The sequence below is a fragment of the Arachis ipaensis genome, chromosome B9 (assembly GCF_059453495.1).
Source record: "Arachis ipaensis isolate K30076 ecotype BB chromosome B9, ASM5945349v1, whole genome shotgun sequence".
NCBI lineage: Eukaryota > Viridiplantae > Streptophyta > Magnoliopsida > Fabales > Fabaceae > Arachis > Arachis ipaensis.
Window position 1 is genome coordinate 102,877,562 of NC_142444.1, and position 10,781 is coordinate 102,888,342.

Sequence of the window (10,781 nt, forward strand, 5' to 3'; positions counted from 1 at the left end):
GTTAGCATCTTTAGTGTCTTGGAGCATCTCTTTAAATTCTGCTAACTGTTTTGTCATAAGAAACAATTGTTGATTAAGTTCAACAACTTGTTCTTGAGGACTAGGATCAGTAGATATTGCCCTAGCCTCTTCTTTCATGGAGGACTCACTGCTTGAGTACAGATGTTGATTTCTAGCAACTGTATCAATGAGATTTTGAGCCTCTGCAATTGTCTTTCTCATGTGCATAGATCCACCAGCTGAATGGTCTAAAGACATTTGAGCTTTTTCTATAATCCCATAGTAGAAGATGTCTAACTGTACCCACTCTGAAAACATTTCAGAGGGGCATCTCCTTAGCATCCCTCTGTACCTCTCCTAGGCATTATAAAGGGATCCATGATCTTCTTGTTTAAAGCCTTGGATGTCCAGCCTTAGCTGTGTCATCCTTTTTGGAGGGTAATATTGATTCAGAAATTTATTTGATAACTGTTTTCATGTTCTTATGCTTGCTGTGGGTTGGTTATTTAATCACCTCTTAGCTTGATCTTTTATAGCAAATGGAAACAGTAGTAATTTGTAGACATCTTGATCCACTTCTTTATCACGTACTGTGTCAGCAATTTGTAAAAATTGTGCCAGAAACTCAGTAGGTTCTTCTTGTGGAAGACCGAAATACTGGCAATTTTGCTGCACCATGATAATGAGCTGAGGATTTAGCTCAAAACTGCTTGCTCTGATGGGAGGTATACAGATGCTACTCCCATATGTAGCAGTAATGGGGTTAGTATATGACCCCAGAGTCCTTCTGGACTGTTCATTTCTACTTTGGTCCATGATGGAAAAAAGGGAATTGATGTGAATTGCAAATAAAATATATATTTTTATTTTTATTTTATTTAATTAAAAACAACCGAATAAGTAAAAGAAATAATATAAAATAAAATAATTAGAATTTAAAATATAAATTTCGAAAACTAAGAGAAAAAGGAAAAATAAATTCTAAAACTAAAATAATTACTTAATTAAGAAGATTTGAAAAACTTTGGATATGATTTTTGAAAGGGACTTTGAATTTTGAAATTTCAAAACTAGAATAAGATAGAATAAAAATTTCTAAAATAAAAATCTGAATTTTTAAATGAGATTTTCGAGAATTCAATTAAATAACTATAAAAGATATTTTTGAATTAAATGAGGAAAGAGAAAAACAACAAAATGACACCAAACTTAGAATTTTTAGATCAAAACAAAGGAAACAAACAGGAAAACTTTGAATATCAAGGCGAACACAGAGAGCAACTTTTGAAAAATTTTTAAGAAAACAGAAACACAAAGGACACCAAACTTAAAAATTTTTATATTCTGAACACTAATAATTCGAAGAAAATGAAAGGAAAAATAAAATTATGCAATTGACACCAAACTTAAAATATGAAACTAGACTCAAACAGAAGACTAAATTATGAAGTTATTGGTTTTGAAAATCTTCGAAAATAATTAAGACAAATAAAATAAGGATTTTAAAATTTTAACCAAAAACAATAATAGAAGACTCTAAACTGAAAAGAAAAATTTTCTTAATCTAAGCAACAAAATAAACCGTCAGTTGTCCAAACTCGAACAATCTCCGGCAACGGCGCCAAAAACTTGGTGCACGAAATTGTAAATCACACTTTTCACAACTCGTACCACTAACCTGCAAGTGCACTGGGTCGTCCAAGTAATACCTTACGTGAGTAACGGTCGATCCCACTGAGATTGTCAGCTTGAAGCAAGCTATGGTTATTTTGTAACTCTTAGTCAGGAAATTAGTAATAAAAATGGTTGGGTTTATGAAGAGTAAATAACATAAAATAAATAATACTTGTTATGCAGCAATGGAGAACAGATTGAGGTTTTGGAGATACTCTGTCTTCTGAATCTCTGCTTTTCTACTGTCTTCTTCTTCACGCACGCAAGGCTCCTTCCATGGCAAGCTGTATGTTGGTGGATCACCGTTGTCAATGGCTACCATCCGTCTTCTCAGTGAAAATGGTCCAAATGCGCTGTCACCGCACGGCTAATCATCTGTCGGTTCTCACTCATGTTAGAATAGGATCCATTGATCTTTTTGCGTCTATCACTACACCTAACACTCGCGAGTTTGAAGCTTGTCACAGTCATCCCATCCCAGATCCTACTCGGAATACCACAGACAAGGTTTAGACTTTCTGGATCTCAAGAATGCTGCCAATGGATTCTAGCTTATACCACAAAGACTCTGGTCTCATAGATTTGAATGCTCTGTTGTCAGGAGATGCAATCAAACGCGTGAACCAGGAATCAAAGAGATACACACTCAATCTAAGGTAGAACAGAAGTGGTTGTCAGGCACGCATTCATAGGTTAAGAATGGTGATGAGTGTCACGGATCATCACATTCATCATGTTGAAGTGCGAGTGGATATCTTAGAATAGAAACAAGCATGATTGAATGGAAAACAGTAGTAATTGCATTAATTCATTGAGACACAGCAGAGCTCCTCACCCCCAACCATGGGGTTTAGAGGCTCATGCCGTAGAAAATACAAGTTCTGATGTAAAATGTCATGACGTACAAAATGAATCTCTAAAAGTGGTTTTTATAATAAACTAGTGACCTAGGTTTACAGAAAATGAGTAAGCTAAGATAGATAGTGCAGAAATCTACTTCTGGGGCCCACTTAGTGTGTGTTTGGGTTGAGCATTGAAGCTTTCACATGTAGAGACTTTTCTTGGAGTTAAACGCCAGGTTTTGTGCCAGTTTGGGCGTTTAACTCCAACTTTTATACCAGTTCTGGCGTTAAACGCCAGAAAAGGGTAGAAAATTGGCGTTTAGACGCCATTTTGTGTTATCAAAACTAGGGTAAAGTATGAACTATTATATATTGCTGGAAATCCCAAGATGACTACTTTCCAACGGAATTGAGAGTGCACAAATTGAGCTTCTGTAGCTCTAGAAAATCCATTTCGAGTGCAGGAAGGTCAGAATCCATAGCATCTGCAGTCCTTTTTCAGCCTCTGAATCAAATTTTTGCTCAGGTCCCTCAATTTCAGCTAGAAATTACCTGAAATTACAGAAAAACACACAAACTCATAGTAAATCCCAGAAATATGATTTTTTAATAAAAACTAATAAAAATATAATAAAAACTAACTAAATCATACTAAAAACTACCTAAAAACAGTGTCAAAAATCGTATAAATTATCCGCTCATCACTTGCCAGGCATGAATCAAAGCCTTGAGCAATGCCTCTATCTTCCTGTTACAAAAGTGGGATCCTTGGTCGCTCACGATTGCTCGTGGCGACCTATAACGGCATACAATGTTATTCCTAATGAAAGAAATGACGGTATTGGCGTCGTCAAGGCGGGTAGGTATGGCCTCTACCCACTTTGACACGTAGTATACCGCTAATAGAATATACAGATACCCATTTGAGTTGGGAAACGGTCCCATAAAGTCAATGCCCCATACATCAAATATCTCACAGAACAACATAGGTTGCTGAGGCATTTCATCCCTTTGGGATGTGTTTCACGACTTCTGACACTGATGGCAAGACACACAGAACCGGTTAGCATCCTTGAATAAGGTTGGCCACCAGAATCCATAATCCAACACCTTTTTAGCGGTCCTTTGTGGGCCAAAGTGGCCACCACATTCGGACGAATGGCAAGCTTCAAGAATGGGTTGGATTTCAGACTCCAGGACACATCTTTGAATTACTTGGTCCACTCCCCTCTTCCACAAGTGAGGGTCAACCCAAATATAGTATTTGGAATCACTCCTAAACTTATCCCTTTGGTGTTTAGAAAAGTTGGGAGGGAAGAGTTTTGCAACCAAGTAGTTCGCCATTAAGGCAAACCAAGGAAAACTATTCGACACAACATGCAAAATATCCAATGGGAATGAGTCATTGATCGGAAGTGGCTCAAATTTTAAATTCTCAATGTGGCTTAAATGATCCGCAACCAGGTTTTGAGATCCACTCTGGTCCCTAATCTCAATGTCGAATTCTTGCAAAAGCAAGATCCAACGTATGAGTCTAGGCTTTGACTCATTCTTTGTCAATAAGTATTTTAAAGCTGCATGATCCGTGTATACCACTATCTTTGACCCTAGCATATAAGATCTGAATTTATCTAAAGCATGAACAATAGCTAGGAGTTCCTTTTTAGTAGTGGTATAGTTGGATTATGCTGCATCCAGTGTTTTAAAAGAGTAAGCAATGACATAAGGGAGTTTACCATCGCGCTGTGCAAGCACGGCACCTACAGCATGGTTTGACGCATCACACATTATCTCGAATGGCAACGTCCAGTTGGGGCCTCGCACAATTGGTGCTGTGGTAAGAAATCTCCTTAGCTCTTCAAAAGCTTTCACACATTCACTGTTGGTGCGCAGAAATTGTGGTTACACTTTGATTATGTAAAATTCATTGCTCTTTCTTTCTCTGTCAATGGCGCCAAAAACATGATGCCAGTACCATGGTTCACAACTTCGCACAACTAACCAGCAAGTGCACTGGGTCATCCAAGTAATACCTTACGTGAGTAAGGGTCGAATCCCACGGAGATTGTTGGTATGAAGCAAGCTATGGTCACCTTGTAAATCTCAGTCAGGCAGATATAAAATAGTAATGGGGTTTTCGAAAATAATACTAAAATAAGGATAGAAATACTTATGTAATTCATTGGTGAGAATTTCAGATAAGCGCATAGAGATGCTTTCGTTCCTCTGAACCTCTGCTTTCCTGTTGTCTTCATCCAATCAGTCTTACTCCTTTCCATGGCTGGCTTTATGTAAGGATGTCACCGGTGCCAATGGCTACTTTCGATCTCTCTCGGGAAAATGATCCAAATGCTCTGTCACAGCACGGCTAATCGTCTGGAGGCATCACCTTTGTCGTTGGTTGCATCCTATTCCTCCTTGTGAAAATGGTTTGATGCGCTGTCACTGCATGGCTAATCATCTGGAGGTTCTCGATCATACTGGAATAGGATTTACTATCCTTTTGCGTCTGTCACTATGCCCAGCACTCGCGAGTTTGAAGCTCGTCACAGTCATTCAATCCCAGAATCCTACTCGGAATACCACGGACAAGGTTTAGACTTTTCGGATTCTCATGAATGCCGCCATCAATCTAGCTTATACCACGAAGATCCCAATATCTCGGACTCGGTCCCCTGTATTAGTAATCTAAGAGATACTCGTTCAATCGAAGGTAGAACGGAAGTGGTTGTCAGGCATGCGTTCATAGGGAATGATGATGATTGTCACGTTCATCACATTCAGGTTGAAGTGCGAATGAATATCTTAGAAGTGGAATAAGTTGAATTGAATAGAAAACAGTAGTACTTTGCATTGATCCTTGAGGAACAGCAGAGCTTCACACCTTAATCTATGGAGTGCAGAAACTCTACCGTTGAAAATACATAAGTGATAATGGAGTTCATTGGTCTCGGCCCCAGAGGGGAACCGGAGTAACCAAGACTACTATGATCCAAAGGTAAAACTCAGGATGTCTAATACAATAGTAAAAAGTCCTATTTATAATAAACTAGCTACTAGGGTTTACAGAAGTAAGTAATTGATGCATAAATCCACTTCTGGGGCCCACTTGGTATGTGCTTGGGCTGAGCTTGAATGTTACACGTGTAGAGGTCATTCTTGGAGTTGAACGCCAGCTTTTGTGCCAGTTTGGGCGTTGAACTCCACTTTGCAACTTGTTTCTGGCGCTGGACGCTAGAATTGGGCAGAGAACTGGCGCTGAACGCCTGTTTGCGTCATCTAAACTTGGGCAAAGTATGAACTATTATATATTTCTGGAAAGCCCTGGATGTCTACGTTCCAACGCAATTGGAAGCGCGCCATTTTGAGTTCTGTAGCTCCAGAAAATCCACTTTGGGTGCAGGGAGGTCAGAATCCAATAGCATCAGCAGTCCTTCTTCAACCTCTGAATCTGATTTTTGCTCAAGTCCCTCAATTTCAGCCAGAAAATACCTGAAATCACAGAAAAACACACAAACTCATAGTAAAGTCCAGAAATGTGAATTTAACATAAAAACTAATGAAAACATCCCAAAAAGTAACTAGATCCTACTAAAAACATACTAAAAACAATGCCAAAAAGCATATAAATTATCCGCTCATCACAGCACCAAACTTAAATTGTTGCTTATCCCCAAGCAATTGAAAATCAAATAGGATAAAAAGAAGAGAATATACTATAAATTCCAAACTATCAATGAAACATAGCTCTAATCAGATGAGCGGGACTTATAGCTTTTTGCCTCTTGAATAGTTCTGGCATCTCACTTTATCCATTGAGGTTCAGAATGATTGGCATCTATAGGAATTCTATTGGCATCTATAGGAATTCAGAGTTCAGATAGTGTTATTAATTCTCCTAGTTCAGTATGATGATTCTTGAACACAGCTATTTTATGAGTCTTGGCCGTGGCCCTAAGCACTTTGTTTTCTAGTATTACCACTGGATACATAAATGCCACAGACACATAATTGGGTGAACCTTTTCAGATTGTGACTCTGCTTTGCTAACGTCCCCAATTAGAGGTGTCCAGGGTTCTTAAGCACACTTTTTTTTTGCTTTGGACCTTGACTTTAACCGCTCAGTCTCAAGTTTTCACTTGACACCTTCACGCCACAAGCACATGGTTAGGGACAGCTTGGTTTAGCCGCTTAGGCCAGGATTTTATTCCTTTAGGCCCTCCTATCCACTGATGCTCAAAGCCTTGAGATCCTTTTTATTTGCCCTGGTCTTTTGGTTTTAAGGGTTATTGGCTTTTTGCTCTTGCCTCTTGGTTTTAAGAGCTTTTGGCTTTTTCTGCTTGCTTTTTCTTTTTCTTTCTATTTTTTTTTCGCCTATTTTTTTTTCTACAAGCTTTGTTCTTTGCTGCTTTTTCTTACTTCAAGAATCATTTTTATGATTTTTCAGATTATCAAATAACATGTCTCCTAGTCATCATTCTTTCAAGAGCCAACATATTTAACATTCTTAAACAACAACTTCAAAAGACATATGCACTGTTCAAGCATACATTCAGAAAACAAGAAGCATTGTCACCACATCAACATAATTAAACTAAGTTCAAGGATAAATTCGAAACTCATGTACTTCTTGTTCTTTTGAATTAAAACATTTTTCATTTAAGAGAGGTGATGGATTCATAGGACATTCATAACTTTAAGGCAATGTTACTAAATACTAATGATCATGTAATGAAGACACAAACATGGATAAGCACTTAACATAGAAAACAAAAAACAGAGAAAGTAAGAACAAGGAATGAGTCCACCTTAGTGATGGGTGCGTTTCTTTCTTGAGGAACCAATGATGTCCTTGAGCTCTTCTATGTCTCTTCCTTGTCTTTGTTGCTCCTCCCTCATTGCTTTTTGATCTTCTCTAATTTCATGAAGGATGATGGAGTGTTCTTGATGTTCCACCCTTACTTGTCCCATGTTGGAACTTAATTCTCCTAGGGAGGTGTTGATTTACTCCCAATAGTTTTGTGGAGGAAAGTGCATCCCTTGAGGTATCTCAGGGATTTCTTGATAATGAGCTTCTTCATGTGCCTGTTGAGATCCATGAATGTGCTCTCTTGTTTGCTCCATCCTTTTCTTAGTGATGGGCTTGTGAGATGAATCTTTCCATCTCCCATGGCTCAGAGGTGGAAGCATTTGTCTTCCCTTTCCTCTTTCTTAAGGTTTCTCTGGCCTTAGGTGCCATTAATGGTAATGGAAAAACAAAAAGCTTATGCTTTTACCACACCAAACTTAGAATATTGCTCGCCCTCGAGCAAGAGAAGAAAGAATAGATGAAGAAGAAGAAGATATGGAGGAGATAGAGGGATGTGTGTATGGATGTGAGTGGTGAATAGAAAACAGAAGGGATGACCATGAATGGAGAGAGAGAGGGTGAGGTGGGTGGGGATCCTATGAGATTCACAGATCCTGAGATGATCCTGTGGGGTCCACAGATCCTGACATGATCCTATGGGGTCCACAGATCCTGAGGTGTTCAAGGAATTACAACCTTGCACCAAATTAGGCATGTAAAATGCCCTTGCACACAACTCTGGGCGTTCAGCGCCAGGTTGGTGCCCATTTTGGGCGTTCAACGCCCATTTGTTGCCCATTTCTGGCGTTGAACGCCAGAACCATGCTTGTTCTGGGCGTTCAGCGCCCAGATACTGCCCATTTTGGGCGTTCAGCGCCAGAACCATGCTCTGTTCTGGCATTGAACGCCAGGCAGGTGCTTCCTCCAGGGTGTGATTTTTCTTCTGCTGTTTTTGATTCTGTTTCTAAATTTTTTCGTTTATTTTGTGACTCCACATGATTATGAACCTAAGAAAACATGAAAAACAAAAACAAAATTAGATAAATAAACATTGGGTTGCCTCCCAACAAGCGCTTCTTTAATGTCAATAGCTTGACAGTGGGCTCTCATGGAGCCTCATAGATGTGCAGAGCATTGTTGAGACCTCCCAACACCAAACTTAGAGTTTGGATATGGGGGTTTGACACCAAACTTAGAGTTTGGTTGTGGCCTCCCAACACTAAACTTAGAGTTTGACTGTGGGGGCTTTGGTTGACTCTGCTTTGAGAGAAGCTTTTTCTACTTCCTCTCCATGGATGCAGAGAGAGATCCTTGAGTTGTAAACACAAGGTTGTCCTTATTTAATTGAAGGATCAATTCTTCTCTGTCCACATCAATCACAGCTCTTGCTGTGGCTAGGAAAGGTCTTCCTAGGATGATGGATTCATCCTCTTCCTTTCCAGTATCCAGGACGATGAAATTAGCAGGGATGTAAAGGCCTTCAACTTTTACTAACACGTCCTCTACTTGTCCATAAGCCTGTTTTCTTGAATTGTCTGCCATCTCTAATGAGATTTTAGCAGCTTGCACCCCATAGATTCCCAGTTTCTCTATTACAGAGAGGGGCATGAGGTTTATCCCTGAACCAAGGTCACACAGAGCCTTAAAGATCATGGTGCCTATGGTACAAGATATTATGAACTTTCCAGGATCCTGTCTCTTCTGAGGCAATGTCAGTTGATCCAGATCACTTAGTTCATTGGTGAACAAGGGAAGTTCATCTTCCCAAGTTTCAATACCAAATAATTTGGCATTCAACTTCATGATTGCACCAAGAAAATTGGCAGTTTGCTCTTCAGTAACATCCTCATTCTCTTCAGAAGAGGAATACTCATCAGAGTTCATGAATGGCATAAGGAGGTTCAATGGAATCTCTATGGTCTCTAGATGAGCCTCAGAGTCCTTTGGTTCCTCAGAGGGAAGCTCTTTATTGATCACTGGACGTCCTAGGAGGTCTTCCTTCTTGGGATTCACGTCCTCTCATTCCCTTACAGGTTCGGCCACGGTGCTTATGTCAATGCCCTTGCACTCTCCTTTTGGATTCTCTTCTGTATTGCTTGGGAGAGTACTAGGAGGGATTTCAGTGATCCTTTTACTCAGCTGGCCCACTTGTGCTTCCAAATTTCTAATGGAAGACCTTGTTTCATTCATGAAACTCACAGTGGCCTTAGATAGATCAGAGACTAAGTTTGCTAAATTAGAAGTATTTTGTTCAGAGTTCTCTGTCTGTTGCTGAGTGGATGATGGAAAAGGTTTATTATTGTTAAACCTGTTTCTTCCACCGTTATTAAAGCCTTGTTGAGGCCTTTGATCCTTCCATGAGAAATTTGGGTGTTTTCTCCATGATGGATTATATGTGTTTCCATAAGGTTCACCCATATAATTTACCTCTGCTATTGCAGGGTTCTCAGGATCATAAGCTTCTTCTTCATAAGAAGCCTCTTGAGTACTGTTGGATGCAGCTTGCATTCCATTCAGACTCTGAGAAATCATATTGACTTGCTGAGTCAATATTTTGTTCTGAGCCAATATGGCATTCAGAGTATCAACTTCAAGAACTCCCTTCTTCATAGGCGTCCCATTACTCACAGGATTCCTCTCAGAAGTGTACATAAACTGGTTATTAGCAACCATGTCAATGAGTTCTTGAGCTTCTGCAGGCATTTTCTTTAGGTGAATGGATCCACCTGCAGAAGTATCCAATGACATCTTTGATAACTCAGACAAACCATCATAGAATATATCCAGGATGGTCCATTCTGAAAGCATGTCAGAGGGACACTTTTTGGTCAACTGTTTGTATCTTTCCCAAGCTTCATAGAGGGATTCACCATCTTTTTGTTTGAAGGTTTGAACATCCACTCTAAGCTTGCTCAGCTTTTGAGGAGGAAAGAACTTGGCTAAGAAAGCCGTGACCAGCTTATCCAAGAGTTCAGGCTATCTTTGGGTTGAGAGTCCAACCACACTCTAGCTCTGTCTCTTACAGCAAAAGGGAAAAGCATGAGCCCGTAGACTTTAGGATCTACTCCATTAGTCTTAACAGTATCACATATCTGCAAGAATTCAGTTAAGAACTGAAAAGGATCTTCAGATGGAAGTCCATGAAACTTGCAGTTCTGCTGCATCAGAGAAACTAGCTGAGGTTTCAGCTCAAAGTTGTTTGCTCCAATGGCAGGAATGGAGATGCTTCTTCCATGTAAATTGGAATTAGGTGCAGTAAAGTCACCAAGCATTCTCCTTGCATTATTGTTGTTGGGTTCGGCTTCCATCTCCTTTACTTGTTCGAAATTTTCAATAAGGTTGTCTCTGGATTGTTGTAATTTAGCTTCTCTTAGTTTTCTCTTCAGAGTCCTTTCAGGTTCTGGATCAGCTTCAAC

The 10,781-nt window shown here is 39.6% G+C and overlaps 1 non-coding gene across 1 annotated transcript; it reads left to right on the forward strand.

Annotated features, from left to right (window-relative positions):
• Positions 1–10,167: 10,167 nt before the first annotated feature.
• Positions 10,168–10,275, forward strand: LOC148545703 (small nucleolar RNA R71). The gene has a single exon (XR_015901024.1). It is a non-coding gene; the product is annotated as a small nucleolar RNA R71 (small nucleolar RNA).
• Positions 10,276–10,781: the final 506 nt, after the last annotated feature.